General features: G+C 40.9%; 1 pseudogene; it reads right to left on the bottom strand.

Moving 5' to 3' along the window:
• The window catches only part of LOC118318156, a 51,847-nt pseudogene that overhangs the window by 28,342 nt on the left and 496 nt on the right, over positions 1 to 23,009 (bottom strand).

Genomic DNA, 23,009 nt, shown 5'->3' on the forward strand with positions numbered 1-23,009 from the left:
CAAGATAGAATTTTTGGTCTCTTCCTGGTGCTTTTATTTCTTTTTCAAGAAAAAAAAGAAAGATGAGACATTTTTTTGAAAGGTTTATGTATCTTTTGTAACATTTCATCATATTTTCCAAACACCGTGATAATACTGATAACCGTGATAATTTTAGTCATTGTAACCGTGATGTTAAAATTTTATACCGTTACATCTGTAATATTGTCCATAACAGGTTAAACATTGAAAGGGTTAAATATAGTTACATGAGGTGGACCCGACCTCAGTGTAAGTCTCCATGTTTGCTACTTCGAGTTGAATACGGTTTCACAAAACGGTCCAGAATATATTTTCATCATTCATTCAATAAAAACGTTTCAAAACATCACCCCCTGCTTTTTTCACAAATTGCACCCTGTATATATATAAATATATATATAGTGCAGTACATTTAACAAGAAGTCTGGCTGTGTAGTGGTGTGGAGCAAGCAGTGTTTTTTTTTTTTCAGATTAAGTATTTAAACTGTGTGTATTTTACCATGACCAAAGTGAGCAGGCCTTCGTTGGTGGTGGGATCAGTGGGAATGGAGAAGCGTCCGGTGGAGTCTCCAGCAACGATGCGATACACAGCGCTCCAGGCCGGAGTGTGAGGCTGGTCCTTATCTGTCACCGTCAGGTTCGCCAAGATCATATCCAACCTGTTCTCATGAACCTCCCCGAAGAACTGAGAGGGACAGACAAAAAGACAAACTCGTTGAGCCTCTGCAGCATTTTTTACACCAATATGTCAGTAAAACTAACATTAATAATCTATACCTTAGTAAACATTGTTGTAAAACAAACATAAACACTGCTCCTTCTTGTCCAACCTGAAAAATAAACTTCTTTATTAGCTTTTTGCTGTTTCAAAAAACAGTGCCTCGTCTCTGTTTGCGGTTTCACAACCATCAGATTTCATCTTGTCTTGGTATGTGGGGACCTACTGTGTCTGTCTTGAATGGGGGGGGGGGGTTTGTCATTCACATCAGTGATCCGGATGACAGTGGTTGCAGTGTTAGACAAGGCGTAAGTGGGGTTTCCCTCCATGTCTGTAGCCTGGATGATGAGGGTGTACTGGGTTACTTTCTGGAACGGACAGGACAAAGAGGGTCAATAGCTGGAAAGAAAATTCTAATTCTTTTTAAACCTTCTTCAGAGTGAGTGAGCATCACAACTTCCGTTATTTTTTGTCAGAAGTAAAATACAGTTTATATTAAACTGTTCAAATATTGCAGGTCATCATTAGATATAACTAGTAGTTCAATTCAATTCAGTCAAATTTTATTTGTATAGCGCCATATCACAACATACATTGTCTCAAGGCACTTAACATAGTGAGGTCAATATAACAATAATACAGGGAAAACCCAACAAATCCCACAATGAGCAAAGCACTTGGCGACGGTGGAGAGAAAAAGCTCCCTTTTAACAGGAAGAAATCTCCGACAGAACCAGACTCAGTTGTGGGCGGTCATCTGTCTCGACCGGTTGGGGTGAGGAGAGAAATGGGGAAGAGAGGAGAAGTGGGCAGAAAGAGGCTGGGAGGAGAGACAGTAGGAGAGAAGAGAGAGAGGAGGACAGTTGTACAACCACCGCTTTAATCTCTACCAGACTGATACTTATAATTTAAAAAAATACAATTATGTTGTTGTTATTATTAGTGATGATAATAATATTAATAATAATAATGATTACAATACTAATGACGGGTTTGGGTCCTGCAGCTCTGGGGTCAGAGATATACTAGGAGAGATAGAAAACAAAAACAGGGTTAGTGACATGCAATGTAAACATATCGGGGGATAAGGGGGTTGTATAACAGTTGCTTTAATTTCTACCAGACTGATACTTATAATTAGTGAAAACTGACACTTATAAATACAATGATGTTATTAATAATAATAATAATAGTAATAATAATAATAATAATGACGGGTTTGGATCCTGCAGCTCTGGGGTCAGATCTACTAGGAGAGAGAGAAAACAGAGTTAGTGACATGTAATGTAGATACATGGAGGCAGAGAGAGAGAGAGAGATCGAAAAAAGTGTGAGAAGGAGAGAGAGATAAAGAGAGAGAGAGAGAGGGAGAAGGAGAGAACGGGAGAGGGAGAAAGATGCTCATGATATAAGTTCCCCCAGCAGTCTAGGCCTATAACAGCATAATAAAGAAATGGTTTATTAAACACCTGAGCAGTTCTAACTATAAGCTTTATCAAAGAGGAAGGTTTTAAGTTTAACTTTAAATGTAGAGAGGGTATCTGCCTCCCTGACACAAACTGGGAGCTGGTTCGAGAGGTGAGGAGCCTGGTGGCTGAAGGCTCTGCCTCCCATTTGTACTTTTACAGACTCTGGGAACCACAAGTAGTCCTGCATTTACAGAGCGAAGTGATCGATTGGGATAATATGAAACTATGAGCTCTGTAAGATATGATGGAGCTTGGTTATTAAGGGCTTTGTAGTTTAGGAGCAGTATTTTGAATTCTATTCTGAATTTTACAGGAAGCCAATGAAGAGATTCTAACACTGGAGAAATATGATCTCTTTTTCTAGTTCCTGTCAGAACTCGTGCTGCTGCATTTTGGATTAACTGGAGGCTTTTCACAGACTTATTGGGGCATCCTAGCAGTAATGAGTTACACTAGTCCAGTCTAGAAGTAACAAATAAATGGACTCGTTTTTCAGCATCCTTTTGAGATAGGATGTTTCTAATATTCTTGATATTGCGCAGGTGAAAGAAGGCTGTCCTAGAGACTTGTTTTATGTGTGAGTCAAAGGACATGTCCTGGTCAAAGGTAACTCCAAGGTTTCTCACAGTAGAGCTGGAGGCCAAGGTAATGCCATCCAAAGTAAATATATGATCACATAATGTTTCTCTGAGGTGTTTAGGGCTGAGTATAATGACCTCAGTTTTTTCTGAATTCAGAAGTAAAAAATTATAAGTCATCCAGGCCTTTATGTCTTTAAGACAATCCTGAAGTTTGTCTACCTGATTAGTTTCATCTAGCTTTATAGATAAATACAGCTGGGAATCATCAGCATAGCAATGGAAATTTATGTGGTGTTTTCTTATAATATTGCCTAAAAGAAGCATATATAAAGTGAAAAGTATCGGTCCCAGTACAGAACCTTGTGGTACTCCATGTCTCACTTTTGTATGAATCGAAGATTTGTTATTAACGTTAACAAACTGAAATCTATCAGATAAGTAGGACTTAAACCATTCTAGTGCTGTTCCTTTAATCCCAATGTGTTCTAGTCTCTGTAACAGGTATCAAATGCAGCACTAAGATCTAAAAGGACGAGAATAGAAACATGTCCACTGTCTGAGGCCATGAGAAGGTCGTTCAGTAGTGCTGTTTCTGTACTATGATGTTTTCTAAAGCCTGACTGAAAGTCTTCAAGCAGACTATTCCTGTGTAAATAGTCACATAACTGGTTAGCAACAGTTTTTTCAAGGATTTTAGAGATAAAGGGGAGGTTTGATATGGGTCTATATTTAGCTAAAATATCTGGGTCTAGAGCCGTTTTTTTTGAGCAGAGGTTTAACTACTGCCACCTTAAAGGCCTTTGGTACATACCCTGTCAATATAGATAAATTGATCTGATCTAATATGGAATTATTAATTAAAGGTAATACATCCTTAAATAGCCTTGATGGAATAGGATCTAAAAGACAGGTTGATGACTTGGATGAGGTGACAAGTGAAGTCAGCTCAGCCAGATCTATAGGGGAGAAGCATTCTAAATATAAATTAGGCGATACTATTGGTTCAGAAGCTACTGTACTGGACAGTGTGTCTGTGCTATTAGTGGGAAGAAGCTGGTCAATTTTTTCTCTGGTGGTAATAATCTTATTAGTAAAGAAGCTCATGAAATCATTGCTACTTAGAGTTGGAGGAATAGACTGTTCAGTTGAGCTTTTACTCTCTGTCAGCCTGGCTACAGTGCTGAAGAGGAACCTGGGGATGTTTTTTATTTTCCTCTATTAGTGAAGAATAATAATTGGTTCTGGCATTTCGGAGGGCTTTCTTATATGTGATTAAACTATTTTTCCAGTCTAGGTGAGAATCATCTAGACTATTAGAACGCCACTTCCTTTCTAACCTACGTGACGTCTGTTTTAAAGCACGTGTCTGTGTGTTAAACCATGGAGCTATCCTCCTCTGTTTGACTGTCTTCTTTTTCAGGGGGGCAACAGTGTCAAGTTTGGAACATAGTGAGGCTGCTTCACTATCAACAACATCATCAATTTGTGTGGGAGTAAAGTTTTGATAACTACCCTGCCCTATAGACTTTTTTTTATCTCCAGGGAGCTGGACTTTCTGTTTCTGTGTGAGACCTGGGTCTCTACCGGCGAAAACACGCCGTTCTCTGAACTCCTTCCACTGGACTGTTACTTTTTTAATTCCCCCCGAGCGACTGGTAGGGGTGGAGGTGTGCCCTCTGTTTACAAGTCGTTATTTCACTGTCGGCAGATTCCACACGCTGGTTTTGCTAGCTTTGACCTGCAACTGTTTGAAATAATTCTGTCTTCCCCCGTCTTGTGTGCTGTGGTGTACCGCCCACCTAAATTCAACAAAGACTTCATCCATGACTTTGCTGATCGTTTATCTGGGCTTATGGTAAAATATGATCACATAACAATAAGTGGTGATTTTAATGTCCATGTTTGTTGTGAGTCACAGCCTCTGACCCAGGACTTTTTGAACCTCCTGGACTCATTCAAACTTAAGCAAGCTGTCACCGGCCCAACGCACGAAAAGGGTCACACACTAGATCTTGTGTTATCCTATGGTGTTTTTGTCTCTGTAAATGAAATCTGTGCCATGTCTTTCTCCGATCACTCTCCAAATCTGTTCACTGTGTCAGTCCCATGCTCAGGTAGTACCCCTAGTGTCTCCAAACGGGTCTCGCGCATGCTTAACTCCTCGACTGCTGGGCATTTTTCAGCCGGTTTCAATGACTCCCCCTTGAGTAGGCCGTCACTGGGCTTTAGCTCTGAGTATACTGCTGATGAGCTTCTTTCTATGTTCTCATCAGCTTGCACTGTCATTCTAGATTCCGTTGCCCCTTTCAAGCCCAAACTCACTAAAGCACAGTCAACACCATGGCTCAACGATGCAACGCGCGACCTCAGACGCGCCTGTAGGCGGGCTGAGCGCAAGTGGCAGAAGGACCGCCTTCACGTGTCCCTCCAAATCCTCCGAAGTTGCTTGGCGGATTACCACCGAGCCGTTAAAACCGCCAAATCAAAGTACATTTCCTCCCTGGTCTCCAGAAACAGTCACAAACCCCAAGTTCTTTTCGATACACTAAATTATCTCATAAATCCCCATAATGAATCCCCTGTTGTGCCCTCACCCGCCCTCTGTGAAAGCTTTCAAAAATTCTTCATCGAAAAGATTGCAGCACTCAGGCCTTCTGATACCTCTGCCACCCCACTCCCCCCCCCCAGCTAGCTGTTCTCGAGCCTTTTTATCCTATTACCCTATCCTCCCTCTTTGATGCAGTCAGACATCTACAGCCCTCCAACTGCCCCTCTGACTGTCTACCCTCCCGCCTACTCAAGGATGCTACAGTTTTCGACACAGTTGCCCCCTTCCTTCTACTTTTGATCAACATCATCCTCTCCTTTGGTTGCATCCTGGCTGCCTTCAAGCATGCCGTGGTGCAGCCACTACTAAAGAAGCCAAACCTTGACCCCTCTATCCTCTCAAACTTCAGGCCTATCTCCAAACTACCCATCCGGTCTAAAGTTTGCACCCATCCACCCAAAGTGGATGGTTGCAAACTTCCTCAACCTCAATGAGAGTAAGACAGAGATCATTGTTTTTGGCAAATCATCTCCGGCGAAATCTTGGCGTGATTTTTGACAGTGCCTTCAAGCTCAGGCAGCAGGTCAGTGCAGTAGTTAGGAAAAGCTTTTTCCACCTGAGAACCCTAGCTAAGATCAAATCCTACCTGCCCCAGAGTGATCTAGAGAGTCATCCATGCCTTCATAACATCTCAACTGGACTACTGTAACGCTGTTCCCTGGTTACCTTTTAAATTTTCTTTTTTGCTTTACTTTACCTATTGTATTATTCTTTGTTTATTGCACTTAAGCACTTTCTTGTGAAGCACTTTGGTGCGGCTCAGCCGTCTGTAAATGCGCTATAGAAATAAAATTGACTTGACTTGACTTGATAGAACTTTTCTCCAAATTCAGTAAAGTTAATAATGGAGAATTCAAATGTAACTAAGTAGTGATTGGACAGAGGGTTTTGAGGAAATACTATTAGATTGTCAATGTCTATGCCATAGTTCAAAAACGAGGTTGAGGGTGTGATTAAAACAGTGAGTGGGTTTGTTTACATGTTGAGTAAAACCAATTGAATCTATGAGCGAATTAAAGGCAGAACTAAGACTGTAGTTGGCAACATCCACATGAATGTTGAAATCACCCACTATAATAACTTTATCTGTGCTAAGCTACTCCTGTGCTATGTTACTCCTCCTCGGCCTGTGGTTCGAGGAATATGAGTATTATTATGAAAGGGAGGTGTTGATTCATTTAAACTAACATATTTTTCTGGCTGTAGCCAGGTTTCAGTCATACAGAATAAATCAATGTGATGATCAGTTATCAGATCATTCACTAACAAAGATTTAGATGGGATTGACCTAATATTTAATAATCCACATTTTATTGTCCTATTTTAAGGTTCATTTATAGGTTTTGTGTTGATCTTTATGAGATTTGTGTGAATTACACCTCTTTTATTTACACTCCATATCCTTTATATTGCACATTTTCAATTTATTATATTTATTGGTTTCCTGTATATTACACATACTGTACAATAGTTCTTTTCTATTGCACATTATTTCCTAAGCCTACCTATCCCGTGTGGTTTTGCCTTATTTTTTTATTGTTGTTCTTGTTGTTTTGTACTATTGCACCGTGGGTCCAAGACAGACGTGTTTTTCAATTCCTCTGTATGTCTGGAACAATTTTGCAGGAATTTACAATAAAATCAAAAATCAAAAATAAGACTTCACTTCACTTGAAAGCAAATATTTGGAATTTTAATGATTTTATTGCTGATGTGAGTAAGTGACTGTTAATACTCAAAGTTGCTCTACTGATGATGATGGTGACATTTATAAAGAGGAGGTTTGTGTTGAGCCTCATGACAGCATTTCAAATGTAAGGTCAATAACATCCAGGAAAAAGTCAAACTCAAAAAGCTCAAAAAGTGGTAAATATTACTCGTCATCTGCACGCATTAAAGAAGAGCTGGACGAAGCCGCACTCATGGCTCGTGTTGCTGCTTTAAAGGAGAAGCAGTTTTGGAAGAGCAGGAAGAGATAATACGAAGAAAAAAGGAGCAACTTGAGGCTGACAGTGAAATAGCAGCCTCTACTGCTAGGCTCGTAGTACTCCGGACTTGCGACAGTAGCAGTGTTGGAAAGTCTTATGGAATGGAGGCGTATTTTAGGGAAGAGGCTAAAAACATGCCTACACCTCTCACTGTACGTGGCAAAAAAGACGAGCCTCAGCATGAACAAATCTTCCCAACAACGTAAGTCTTTTCATTCAGTGCAAAACAGTTCACAATCTTTGGTGGAAAAGCAACTGCTTCTAAACACCACAACATCAAGGACAAAGCTCACAATAAGCAGGATGATGCCAAATCTCAAGATATGCAAAAACTCAACGAATCAACTTTGGATCCTCTGGAAAGATACACAAGGTCAAACGTCATTCAAACCGCTACAACTTCTCAAAGCAATAATCAAACATCAGGCGATCTTTACAGTTTGCTGCAACGACAGAATGAGATATCAACACTCCTCTCAAGTTCAAATCATTCATGAAGACGTTTGAGCATTGTATGGATGCAAAGGCTAACAGTAAAGGGGACTCTTTGTATTTTCTTGAGCAGTTTACTAGGGGGCAGCCAAGGGATCTTGTTCGCAGCTGCCATCATATGATTCCAGAGAGAAGTTACGTTCTGGCCAAGCAACAGCTGAAGGAGCATTTTTTTTGTGGATTAAAGGTAACAGCAGCTGACATGGAAAGGATCATTGGATGGCCAAGTGTAAAGTCTGAGGACATTAAAAGACTCCTGCGTGAATGTTCCAATGCTATGGAGGAACTACATTACTTAGAAGAACTAAACATGCCAGCTAACATGAAAAAGTGTGATTCAGAAACTTACATATAAACTCAGAGAAAAATGGAGAGCAAAAGCATGTGACATTTTGGACAGAGACAATCAGAGAGCTTGTTTTAGTGATATTGTTTAATTCATTGAGAAACAAGTTAGAATTGCTTCTGATCCAGTCTTTGGTGACGTACAAGACATCCCAGTTGCCAAAGGAGGAATCACAAACAAGTCTCAAATGAAATCACATTTCAAAGGAAACAGTTTTGCAACACATGTGTCTATTAATGATGAATTAAAAGCAGATCCTCACATTAATAAGGCTCAGAAGGAAATTCTAGCAGAACTCCTGCACAAAAGCAAGCCCTCTTTCCTGCATATATTGTACATGTGGTCAAGCATTGGAGCAGTGTCCACAGCTGGGAAGACAGAAGCACAGGGAAAAGCTAACCTTTTTAAAGGAAAAAGGTCTTTGTTTTGGTTGCTTGGTCATAGGGCACTTTAGCAGAACTGCGACAGGCGCATCACTTGCGAATATTGCAACCAAAATCATCCCAGCCTTTTGGAAATAGAAAAAAGGGTTATCCATGGAAATACTGAATTGCCAAAGAGAGGATCTGAGAGCTGCATAACTACTTCAACTTGTGGTCATACAGACACAACAATGGCTTTGACAATGGCTTTCTTCCCATGTTGCCTGTACAAGTGAAAAGTATAAAAGGAAATAAAGTGATCAAGACATATGCCTTTTTGGTTCCAGGAATCACAGGTACCTTCTGTTCTCCAAAATTGGCTGAAAGGTTGAACATTGAAGGACGAAGAGCAAAAATACATCTTCGCTCCATTGGTCACAATAAATGAAATTTCTTCCTGATGTGTTCACCCCAACGATCCATTGGGATCCATAGCACCTTTCATACACCCAGTTAAACTGTTGTTGAAGGAATTGAACCAAGGAAAGGGTATGATTGGGATGACCCAATACCTCAGACATTCCAGCAAGAATGGATAAAGTGGCTGACAGATGTTGAAAAAATGGCAGATTTCAAGGTCAGCAGATGTATCAAGCCAATAGAGTTTGGAAAAAAATGCCCAATTGCATCCTTTCTCTGATGCTAGCAAGATTAGATATGGGAAAGATACCTACCTCAGAATGCAGAACGCTGAAAAATGGTTCATGTTGCTTTCTTGAGTGGCTCCACTGAAGCCCATTACCATACCTCACCTGGAACTCACAGCTGCTGTTGTCGCTGTTAAGGTCGAAGATGCTCCAATCAGATCTTCCATTGAAAAGGTCACACAAAAATGGGTCGGTGATAGATGGATTGAATGCCCAAAGTTTCTGTGGGAACCTGAGGAAAGGTGGCCAACAGATGATTTAGAGTTTAATCGAAACATATTAATAAACACAAACATTGTTGACACCATGAATACAACCTATCAACTGATCACCTATATTTCTGATTGGCAAAAATTAAAGGTTACAGTTGCGTGGATCCTCAAACTGAAAGAAATTCTGCTGAAACTGAGTAAAAAAAAACAAAAACAGTTGCAGCTTGGAAGTACTAAGGGTGGTGGATTGCCATTATTGGGAATGAATAAAGAAATGCAAGGCCTTAAAGCTTCACTTGGAAGTCAGAAGTTGTCACTGGAGGATCTCTCTGAGGCTGAGACCTCTATAATTTTGTTTTGCCAATGAGAGAGGTTCCCAAATGAAATCAACGTATTAACTTCTGGTAAAAAGGGGCAGCACAATCTATAAACTGGATCCAATTCTAGAAAATGGACTGGTAAGAGTTGGGGACAACTAAATAAGGCAGCAATGCCTGAGGATATAAAACACCCTCTTATATTGTCTAAAGACCAACACATCCCAAACATGATACTTCTGTATTTTCATGAACAGCTTGGCCATGGGGGAAGAAACCATGTTCTATCCACTGTAAGGAGAAAATACTGGATCACAAGTGCCAATGCTGCAGTGAGTAAAGTCATTGGAAAGTGCAAGTTCTGCAGATGCTACAGAGGAAAGACCGGTGAGCAAAAGATGGCAGAGTTGCCCACAGAGACAGTTATCCCTGATCTCCCCCCATTCACCAATGTTGGTGTAGATTATTTTGGTCCAATTGATGTGAAAAGAGGGCGAAGCATCTTGAAACGTTATGGAGTCATTTTCACTTGTATGGCAAGTACGGCCATTCACCTAGAAGTAGCCTACTCTCTTGACACAAATTCATGCATGTGTTGCATAGATTCATCTGTCAGAGAGGAGAGGTTTTGTCATATTAGATCAGACAACGGCACCAACTTTGTGGGAGCAGAAAGAGAGCTGAGAGAAGCTGTCACAAAAGGGAATTAAGTGGAGTTTTAACCCACCTGCTGGATCACATAATGGTGGTGCTTGGGAGCACATCATACGGATGATTAGTAAAACTTTTTATCAGTCCTTATTCAACAAAGTTGGATGATTCAGACCATGCTCTGTGAAGTGGATCAATGCTGTAAGATTGACCTATCACAACACTGTCTGAAGATCCAAATGACCTAGAGGCACTGACCCCAAATCACTTGCTTTTAATGAAAGGGAAACCAATTCTGACACCAGGACATGTTGAGAATTGAGATTCATATACAGTACAAAAGACGATGGTAACAAGTTCAGTATATCCCAGATCTCTTCTGGAAAAGATGGGTTGCTCAGTATCTCCCATTGTTCCAAGAACGTCAAAGTTGGACAAGGGAGAAAAGAAAGAGCGGGCGGTATGCTATCTAAATTCATGCCAGCAATGACAGGTGCTATTGATGAGAAGAGGGAAACAGTTTTTGACTGTGCTTGTGTGTCATTCATGTTTATTGGATTATTTATTGTTTTGCAAGCTTCTGTGAAAACTTGTTTGAAGTGAAGGACAGCCAAGTGTAAGGACACTAATTAATTATATACATTATGTTGAATGAGCGGCAATGAGTGCTATGGGCAGTAAAATCCACACATACCATCACCCTATTCCCATTCATCCCTTTAATTGGTATTAACCTATTGAAATCTAGTTTCCAGCAAGGATTATAATTATTTCAAATTACAAACTCTACCTCTCTTATCCATATATCTACTGTTATATATTGTTGATCATTTCCTATACTCACCTCTCTAAATGAAATATCTTCCCTAATAAATGTTGCACATCCTCCTCCTACTCCGTCCCCCCTATCACACCTAACAGAGACATACCCGACTATTCTAAAATCTAAATTTGGTTTCAACCATGTTTCCTGCACACAAATTACATCTGGTTTACTTGATAAATCATCCACATACCTGTCCATTGGCCAACAAACTTCTAGCATTCCATTGTAGCAATAGGACTATATTACTACTAACCAACCCCCCACAGTTCTTGGCTTGCTGATTTAAATTCTTATTTGAATTCTCTCTGTTTTTGATTTAACTCCCATTGTAGCGTTCACTACCCCTGCAATGAAAATGACTCGCTTCTTTAGGTCGACTTTTTCTTTCCCCTCATTTGTCTGAACTGGTTCTGTTTTTGGTTGTTTTACTGCTCTTCTTCTGTCGTCCATTCCTCCTCCCTGACTCACCATCTTCACTGCCTCTGAATACGTTAGCTTACTCTGAACTCTAACCTGCTGTATTTGCATTTCTCTTTTCATTACCTCACATCCCCCATAAGCCACACTGTGACTTCCACCACAGTTACAACATCTTGGTTGCACCTGATTGACATCTGGCACATCTTGTCCTGTCCTTACATGTCTTGGCTGTATGACTAAACCTTTGACAGTTGTAAGACCTCATTGGTTTTGGTACATACTCTCTAACACTGTAACTCGAGAAGCCTAGAGTCACCTTTTGCGGGAGCACTTCCTCCCAAACTCAATCACAACTTGCTAACTAGCAACCGAGTTATCTCTGATATAAAACACCCCAGGCTTAAACGGTTACGTCTTCAAATCAACGCTGACCAATGAGTGACAGCACTGCACAAATGAGTGTTTTGGGGAAAATGCCCATTACTTGCAAAACTTGCTTTAAAATGCCAAACTTCTACAGGAAATGTGAGGCACAGGTGAGCAAATATTCTATTGTAATTGTATTGTATAATGACGGATTTAATTATTTATTAACCGTCATCGATGTATTTACCAAAAAAGGCTTATGTGAGGTCTTTAAAGAAAAAAACAGGGACTGAAGTGACCAGAGTGTTTGACTCAATTTATAAAGACAGCGAGACTCCTGACAAGTTACAAACGGATGCTGGTAAAGACTTTTCAGAACATGTTAAAGAAAAGAGGAATTATTCATTTTGCTCCAGCCAGTGATCTGAAAGCCTCCGTGGTTAAAAGAGTTAACCGTACGTTAAAAACTAGAATGTGGAGGTATTTTACGGCTAAAACACCTGCAGGTACCTGGATGTTTTGCAGGACTTGGTTCAAGGATATAATCACAGCTATCATAAAAGTATAAAAATGGTACCTATGCAGGTGACAGTTGAAAACACCCTCACAGTTTTTTAAATCCTGTACGGAGCCATCCCTGTACATTACAGCGAAAAGTTAAAGATGAATTTCAAGCAAGGAGATGTTGTACGAATCTCCAAAGTGAGGGGTGTGTTTGATGAGAAATACGAACAGAGCTTCACCGAAAAGGTGTTTAATGTGTATGAATGTGTGCCGTGTCTCCCCCCAGTCTACAGACTGAAAGATTTTATGACAGAGAGCCTATTAATGTTACATTTTATGAAGCAGAGTTGCAAAAAGTAAATGTGGCTCCTGATAAGATTTATGCGCTGGAGCGTGTGCTGGATGAGCGCGTCGTCAGAGGGGAGAAACAGAAATTAGTGAAATTGTGTAATTGGCCAGAAAAGTTTAATTCTCGGGTCATGGCCGATGATCTGCTGAATGTATAAAACCCGCAGAGTGTAATTTCAGCATCATAGAGCCATGGATCAGGGAGAGGGGTTTTACGTCAATTTGCCTTCAAAAATAATACCAGTTCTAATTATCAGACGGATCTGGCTCAGCATATTGATTTGGCAGGGCTGTGGGAAGTCGCTTTGACGGAGATTAAACCTCCCGAGGATGATGCGTATTTTGAATGGAGACGCAATTACGGTGAAAAACATCGTAAAAAAATTAGAGGCGGCTACTACGATGACTTATGAGCTTCAGGAGGAGTTGGACTCCAATTAAGGGGAAATAGGAGCAGACATTCAATTATGCGGCGAACAGCAATTGCAAATTGCGATTCTTTCAGCCTTTGGCCTACATGCTGGGTATGAAACCGCTTTAATGGTTTTCGATTAAGGAAATACCCCGCCGATATTCAATTCAATTCAATTTTATTTGTATAGCGCCATATCACAACATACATTGTCTCAAGGCACTTTACATAGTGAGGTCAATATTATAATATTACAGGGAAAACCCAACAAATCCCACAATGAGCAAAGCACTTGGTGACGGTGGAGAGAAAAAACTCCCTTTTAACAGGAAGAAATCTCTGACAGAACCAGACTCAGTTGTGGGCGGTCATCTGTCTCGACCGGTTGGGGTGAGGAGAGAGAGGAGGAAGAGAGGAGAGGTGGGCAGAAAGAGGGTGGGAGGCGAGACAGTAGGAGAGAAGAGAGAGAGAGGACAGTTGTACAACCGCCGCTGTAATCTCTACCAGACTGATACTTATAATTAAAAAATACAATTATGTTGTTGTTATTATTAGTGATGATATTAATATTAATATTAATAATAGCAATAATAATGACGGGTTTGGGTCCTGCAGCTCTGGGGTCAGAGATACACTAGGAGAGATAGAAAACACAAACAGGGTTAGTGACATGTACTGTAAATATATCGGGGGATGGGGGGGTAGTATAACAGTTGCTTTAATTTCTACCAGACTGATACTTATAATTATTGAAAACTGATACTTATAAATACAATGATGTTATTAATAATAATGATAGTAATAATAATAATGACGGGTTTGGATCCTGCAGCTCTGGGGTCAGATCTACTAGGGGAGAGAGAAAACAGAGTTAGTGACATGTAATGTAGATACATGGGGGCAGAGAGAGAGAGAGATTGAAAAAGGTGGGAGAAGGAGAGAGATATAAAGGGAGAGAAAGAGGGAGAAGGAGAGAACGGGAGAGGGAGAAAGATGCTCATGATATAAGTTCCCCCAGCAGTCTAGGCCTATAACAGCATAATAAAGAAATGGTTTATTAAACACCTGAGCAGTTCTAACTATAAGCTTTATCAAAAAGGAAGGTTTTAAGTTTAACTTTAAATGTAGAGAGGGTATCTGCCTCCCTGACACAAACTGGGAGCTGGTACGAGAGGCGAGGAGCCTGGTGGCTGAAGGCTCTGCCTCCCATTCTAGTTTTACAGACTCTGGGAACCACAAGTAATCCTGCATTTACAGAGCGAAGTGATCTATTGGGATAATATGAAACTAGGAGCTCTGTAAGATATGATGGAGCTTGATTATAAAGGGCTTTGTAGGTTAGGAGCAGTATTTTGAGTTCTATTCTGAATTTTACAGGAAGCCAATGCAGAGATTCTAACACTGGAGAAATATGATCTCTTTTTCTAGTTCCTGTCAGAACTCGTGCTGCTGCATTTTGGATTAACATGAGGCTTTTCACAGACTTGTTGGGGCATCCTAGCAGTAATGAATTACAGTAGTCCAGTCTAGAAGTAACAAATGCATGGACTCGCTTTTCAGCATCCTTTTGAGATAGGATGTTTCTAATGTTCTTGATATTGCGCAGGTGAAAGAAGGCTGTCCTAGAGACTTGTTTTATGTGTGAGTCAAAGGACATGTCCTGGTCAAAGGTAACTCCAAGGTTTCTCACAGTAGAGCTGGAGGCCAAGGTAATGCCATCCAAGGTAACTATATGATCAGATAATGTTTCTCTGAGGTGTTTAGGGCCGAGTATAATGACATCAGTTTTTTCTGAATTTAGAAGTAAAAAATTATAAGTCATCCAGGCCTTTATGTCTTTAAGACTATCCAGAAGTTTGTCTACCTGATTAGTTTCATCTGGCTTTATAGATAAATACAGCTGGGTATCATCAGCGTAGCAATGGAAATTGATGTGGCGTTTTCTTATAATATTGCCTAAAGGAAGCATATATAGAGTGAAAAGTATCGGTCCCAGTACAGAACCTTGTGGTACTCCATGTCTCACTTTTGTATGAATGGAAGATTTGTTATTAACGTTAACAAACTGAAATCTATCAGATAAGTAGGACTTAAACCATTCTAGTGCTGTTCCTTTAATCCCAATGTGTTCTAGTCTCTGTAACAGAATTTTGTGATCGATGGTATCAAATGCAGCACTAAGATCTAAAAGGACGAGAATAGAAACATATCCACTGTCTGAGGCCATGAGAAGGTCGTTGGTAACCTTCAGTAGTGCTGTTTCTGTACTATGATGTTTTCTAAAACCTGACTGAAAGTCTTCAAGCAGACTATTCCTGTGTAAATAGTCACAAAACTGGTTAGCAACAGTTTTTTCAAGGATTTTAGAGATAAAGGGGAGGTTTGATATGGGTCTATAGTTAGCTAAGATATCTGGGTCCAGAGTCGGTTTTTTGAGCAGAGGTTTAACTACTGCCACCTTAAAGGCCTTTGGTACATAGCCTGTCAATATAGATAAATTGATCTGATCTAATATGGAATTATTAATTAAAGGTAATACATCCTTAAATAGCCTTGATGGAATAGGATCTAAAAGACAGGTTGATGACTTGAATGAAGTGACAAGTGAAGTCAGCTCAGCCAGATCTATAGGGGAGAAGCATTCTAAATATAAATTAGGCGATACTATTGGTTCAGAACCTACAGTACTGGACAGTGTGTCTGTGCCATTAGTGGGAAGAAGCTGGTAAATTTTTTCTCTGATGGTAATAATCTTATTAGTAAAGAAACTCATGAAATCATTGCTACTTAGAGTTGGAGGAATAGACTGTTCAGTAGAGCTTTTACTCTCTGTCAGCCTGGCTACAGTGCTGAAGAGGAAACTGGGGTTGTTTTTATTTTCCTCTATTAGTGAAGAAAAATAATTGGTTCTGGCATTTCGGAGGGCTTTCTTATATGTAATTAAACTATTTTTCCAGTCTAGGTGAGATTCATCTAGACTATTGGAACGATATAAGGCCGGACATTATCAGCTCTACTGTTACAGCGACATAGTACACCATCAGTTGGTAGGAGACGCGTATGCTCCTCTCCTGAGAACCATGCCTATACAAGGGAAGTTTGGCGATATTAGCACTCAGTCAGCCTACCAGTTGCGAAGAAACACATTGAAAACATACATATAGAGATTAAAACGGATCAAAACCAACCTGTACACTTTACATATGGCAAGTGTAACGTACAGCTGCATTTTAGACCGGTGCAGACAAGATGATGCATCAGGACCCTTATCGTTATGTGAGCTACTATGAGAACCAGGTTGGAGGGTCTCTCCCCGGTTTTTATGGCTCGCCCGTCATGTACGGGAGAGGTATAGGGTCTATATTTGCGAAACTATTCAGATTTGTATCCCCTTTTGTCAAAAGAGGGTTTGCAGTCGCTAAGCCTCATCTTAAATCTGCTGCTAAAAACATTGCATTAGATGTAATAAGCGGGTAAAATTACCAGGGGCAACAACAACCAAGAGGGTGCCGGAGGTATAATGGTTCTAGCCAGGAGAGCAATAAAGAGACCTCCTGGCCAACGTGTATCAGAGGGGGGTAATAAACGTCGTTGCACTGATAAGAAAAAAATCAGTCACCAGAAACCGAGTTAAAGGAAGGAAGGAAGACATCTTTTAAGTTTTTTTTTTTGAAGCATGGCTCTTTTACATCATAAATCTTCAGAATGCAGCATGGCTGAGCTGGATTTATTTTCAGCTCCAATGACGCAGTTATCTATCCAAGCAAAACTGTTTAGAGAAGTTTTACCCAGGTCCGCAATAACTGATTGCGGACCGATTGAATATTTTATTCCCGGAGATGGGGATAAATATTTGGATTTAAACAACACTTGCTGCACCTCAGAGTAAAAATTACCAACGGTGACGGTTCACACCTGGCAGCCGATACCCCAGTGGCTCTTATCAATTATCTTCTCAATACAAACTTTAGCCAATGCGATGTTGATCCATGATCGAGACGCTGCTCAACTTTAAAGAGCAGTCGTTAAAAACCCAATTCAGCGCAGGGATTTTTTACAAAGACACGGCTGGTTCTGTAGACTCTGTAGTAATTCATAAGGCTCCCAACAGAGGATTTGAGCGCAGATCTCGCTTCACCTGCTGGGACCCCTGCACGCAGACATTTTCTTCAGCGAGAGGCTTCTCCTGAATTCTGTAGATTTGCGAATTAAACTGAACAGAGCCAATGATGCCAAATTACAACTTAAAAATACTGGGAGCATCTCTGTTTCTCAAGAAGACCACAGTCTCACCCGCTGTACACTTAGGACATGCGGCTGCGTTGCAAAAGTGCAATGCTCTTTATCCTCTATCTCGAGTAAACGTTAAAACATACTCCATCCCTGAAAATTCCTGAATATGCAATCAAGAGAATCTCTTCCTAGGTACCATGCCAAAGTATGTAGTTATTGCTATGGTCAATCACAAAGCGTTTACGGGAAGAAGAGATTTGTCTCAGTTTAACTTTATTCATAACGACGTTGAATACATGGCTTTATGCCAGGTTAGTCGTCAGATCCCAACAAAAGCGTTTCAGCCCAAGTTTAACCACAGCATCTCAGTCCGAGAGTTTTATAACATGTTTACGTCTACAGGAAGACTCTCTGAGCAGGGGTATTCCCTGTTTGTTTTTAATTTAAACGCTGGAGAAGATTCTGATGCCTTATCCCCAATTTCCAATGGCAGTGTGAGACTGGAGATTGATTCAGGGCACCGCTGCCTCATACAACCACTCTGATTCTTTACACTTGTTACGACTCAATTTTGGACATTGATTCTAAATGCAGAGTGTTGGTGGATTATTACTGATTTGATCTAAAGTGAACAACCATCAGTTGGACAGTATTTTGAGACGTTTACTGGGTGACAAGTTTGGCGTAGTGTGGGCCTCGGATCAGCTCCAGTCGCTGACGCAATGCTTCAGACGACCCACTTTTATGATCGTCAACACACACCCCTCTCACCAGCCGGGGAACATTGGGTGGCCCTCAGTTTGGAATGTGACTTAAGCGCCACCTTTTTTGACTCGTTTGGTTTTCCTCCAGATTTGAAACACTACCCTAAAACTATATTACAATTTTTAGAGAAACGTTCAAAAATATATATATTACCAAAAAAAACAGCTTCAAGATGTCCTGTGATACGGTATGCGGACAGCGTTGTGTTTATTACTTGTGTCATTGAGCCAGCGGCTTATCTTATGAGAATGTGCTATCTATGTATCATAATGATGTGACCAGAAATGATGAGGCGGTGTTTCAATTTGTGAAAAAATATCAACATTGCTTTTCGAGGAAATATAAAACCGATTGTTTCAGACAGCCTATGTTCGCTGGAAATGTTTAAAGATTGTCATAGAATGTGAACGTAGTGTGTGAAATAATAAATAAACTTAATCAAAGTCATGGCTTACTTTCTTTTTTTATTTAATATTATGATTTCACTCCATTACCAAGAAACGTGAGGATAAAACAACTATCACCAGCGTGACTTTTTCCTCCTTCACTATACCCGAAGTTTAAGACGGCTATATTGTTTGCGTGCACAAGGGTTTGGCACCGTTGACAGAGGAATGTTGAGTGTTGATAGTGAATTTAAAAATTGTTCCCAACCTTTGGGCTGCGTGGCTGGGGATTTTTTATTAAATGGATCCGCTAAATTCTTAAACTAGTCAATCATGTGAGAGCCTTTGATTGTTGTTCCGTGATAAATAAACTCTCCCGTCGAAGTCCAACCATTCTCTCTTTTAAACAATTTATTCATGATATACTGAACATTTTTATGATTGCGCTGAGGCAAGTTTAGTAATACATCCTGGAGCATTTCATCAGCAGCTTTTCTCATTTCCTCCTGCTCCCCCTTGTCCTCTACGTTCTCCATCCGATGCATAGACGCTCCTCCTCCTCCTCCTCCACTGCCCCCTTCAGGAGAAACCTTCAACTCATCCCCTTGTCTGTTTAATGCCAGAAATCTCTGTAGCAAGGCATGGTATTTTTAAATTTTTTCCTGACCCGCTTTGTTTAGTATAGTCCTCATTTGCACATCCAAATCATTTTCAGCCGTGCGTGTCACAGACGGCGTCTCACCCACCAAGACGGTTTGACTCATGCAGCTCATCTGCTGAGACATCTTTTGGCTCGACCTCTGAGACATTCTTTCGTTTTTATTAACAAGGCCTACTATAAGCTGACCGACGATTGGGGACGACTGCTCCGAGCAGAGGCAAAATTAATCCCCCAGATTGTTTCATCAGAGCACTGCGTTTGCGTTTTAGCCAGCAGTCTGAGCGTCATTTTTTGCTTTTTAAGCTTGTTGTATTGCGCAGAAGACAGAGGAATATTACCGTTTAAAACGTTCAGAGTTCACACAGAGACTGAATAAAGTCGATGGAGCAACTGTTGAGAATATCTTTACGTCTCCAAGGTGTGGCGTGGTACAACGCCCGCAGTAAAGGAGCGTTCCTTTTTATACGAGCAGACATAATGATTGAATTAACAGGATCTTGATCGGGGAAGATAGACGACGGGCCACTGGCTGGGTAATAAACCCGTCCTCAGTCTATATCGTTCTGGACACTTTGGCGTCAAGTCGATTAATAAATACCCGTGAGGGTCTCTTATGCTGTCTTCAATACTTTCAGAGAAAAAACTTTTCTGCAAAGGAAAAATTTGTTGCGATAATATATTTACCTGTAATCTGTCTTGAGGATTTTTAAACAAGATCAGGCAGTTGCTGTTTAAACTGATGGTGCAACTGTGTTTTCCTTTATGGAAATGTTTTTGAGTGAGCATCATGACACTCATATTCCTGTGGTGTCTGTACTGAGTAAAAATTCTGACCACTTCAGGATGTTCAGAGCCTTGAAAAATGAGATCGTCCAGGATAATCAAGTGTTTCTGATCAGAGGGAAACAGGTTTTAGTCCTCAAAAGAATCAGGCAGTCCTTCCACAAATTTAATCTTTTTATTCTTTTTCTGCAGCCCAACGTACAGAGATTGAAACGATATACATATCCACACAATATTTTCAGGCACTTGAGAAAAAACATTTCTCCAAAACATTTTTGTTTCTGAATCAGGGGTCTGCTGTCTTTTGGTCTTTATGGTTGTTAAAACACAAAGGTGAGCGACACATTCTATTACAGTCAAGACAGACTAAGGAAAGTATCGAATGATAGGTGCAACTCGGGTGTAAACATATGCTACAATGACCCGGACATCTGTGAGTTGACGGATTGTTATACCCCTCATAACAAAAATTACACAAGTTTTTACAGCCAAGAAAGGCTTTTGAGCTGATGATGCCGGAATAGTGGTTTTCATGCAGAAACATGGACAGAGTTTTTTCTTTCCTAGGGCTGTCAGTTACAAATTTAGAAAAAGAGTGCGTTTAGCTTCGGTCCTGAATAACTCAACAATTTTACAGTTGAGTTGGGCTTCAAATTTCGGTGTGTCACTCAGAGTTACAGCCGTGTCATCGCTCATTCCCGCGCTTTTTTGCGTGCTTTTACCAATCATTAGCGCTTCATTGTCTGTGATGTTAGGGTTGAGTAGATGAGCTAAATTTATAGCAAAACACAGACTGTTAAACATTTCGCTGTCTAATGTTTCTGCTAAAAGTCTTTTACCGGCACTATGAGGGTATTTTATGATTTCCGCTACTACATGCAGATTACTGTCAATGCTAACGGTCATGTTTGATTGCACGATGCGGTCGATAAAAGTATAGAGCAAAGCGCAGTCACCCTCCTCCCCTCCGAAGATGACAGAGGCGTCATCGCTCAGCACCGCTCAGCTCAAATTGCACAAGGTCTTGTCGACCTGTCTGTTGAAAGGCTCTTTCGGCAGCAGTCTCCAACATACCCATCACCCTAGAATAATACTCTGCAAAATCAAGCTCCTCTTCAAACCTAACAATGTCGAGAGGCTGAATAATTTCAACGTTATTAAATCTCTCACATCTAGTTGTTGACGGCTCCTGATGAGTTGCATCAGCTGCATTAGGAGTAGAGCAGCTGGGCTGCGCTGTTTCCTGATCATTTACAGTAGCAGAGTCTGGGGGTTGAGGATCAAGGTTTCCCGCACCTTGTTGATTCTGTAGATTATTTAGATATCTAGAGGCTGTACATTGACGAGGTTATTTGCATTTATGGGTTCGTTACTGGGGGTTATCTGGTTGCTCATGTTGATCTGCTTCGATCTGTGCATTGCACGATTGATGGCGAAAAATGGGTCACAAAGGTCAGGTATGTTTAGGTCCATTGTATTAGCACATGTGGAAAAACAATTGTACACAGCATAAAAGAATAACAAAAACAATCAAACCAGAAAAAAGGTTACAATCACACAACACTTCCTTTACAGAACCCCTGTACATCAACTATTCCTGTTTTGCACACGCTGCATGAAACGCAGTAAAGAGGCGGTCACTTCGTACAACCCTTGATGCTGAATCAGCACCTCTTCGTGTCTCTGCTGATTGAGAAGTTGCACCTCTTCGTGTCTCTGCTGATTGAGAAGTTGCACCTCTTCGTGTCTTTGCGGATTGAGAAGCTCCCTCTCTGCGATATAAACGCAGTTACGAAAGCAGTTTCCCCTGTGCTGTGAGCTTTCTCTTGCATAAAAAGAGAGAGATAAAAAATAAGCTTTTCATACCCTAGTTGTGTCCACAACAGTTTGTTGAGAGAAATGTTTGGGACCTCGTAAAAAGAGGAACCGTTACGTACATAGGGTTGCATGTCCGACCCTTTTATGAAGGAACAACATCCTGTTTACTTTGTAAGTTTCCAATACACAGGTTGCACGTTGGACCCCTTTTTAAGAAGGAATGACATCCTGTTTACTCTCTAAGTTTTTTAGTATGACTTCTATGTAGTTTTTCGACCATAAATTAAAGAGTAAAACTATGAACTTACTCAGATCAATTTTGCGTCTGCGTCGAACCCTCGGAGCTCTTCAACTCTTGACATCTTGACAGATGAAACCTCGACCGCTGAATGGTGAGATAAATCCTCTACTTCGCGGCCACTTGCTGTCTCTCCAGAGACGGGTGCTGGTGATGAGGGGAGGGCTGGGGCAGCGGTAGGTGACGGAGGGTTAGGGCCGATGGATGCCTGGTCTGCTGGTTGTGGAAACACGAAAACCACCGACACGGTGCCTCTGGGCCTCTGTTGATCCACCTCTGTAACAATAGGCACGTCCTGCTTTTGGTTTAAGCCTGAGACCTCTGGAACCTCGTCTTGGTAGGGGGATAACAGGTTGATTGGGCTGGACGTACAGAGTATGTCTGCTGCTGCTGCTGCTGCTGGTGCGGCTGTGGTTGTTGTTGTTCCAGATTTCATGAGTTAGGAAACACTTGAAGTAACTACAACATTTAGTTGTCATTATATACGGAATTTATGACAGGGACCCCATAAGTGGCCTGATTCTGCTGCACTCCCCGGATAAAGAGGTTAAGCAGACGGGTCTCGCTGATCAACATGGCCAACGGAGATCGCTGGGGGTGCTGTGTGTGTGGGGGGGAGTTCTCGGAGGATCCAGCTGCAGTAATGGGTTACACAAACTACAACTTTACATTAAAAGTTAGGGGTCTTCCGGTTTGGCTGAGATGGAGTAGACGCGT

The sequence above is a fragment of the Scophthalmus maximus genome, chromosome 7, assembly GCF_022379125.1.
Source record: "Scophthalmus maximus strain ysfricsl-2021 chromosome 7, ASM2237912v1, whole genome shotgun sequence".
Taxonomy (NCBI): domain Eukaryota; kingdom Metazoa; phylum Chordata; class Actinopteri; order Pleuronectiformes; family Scophthalmidae; genus Scophthalmus; species Scophthalmus maximus.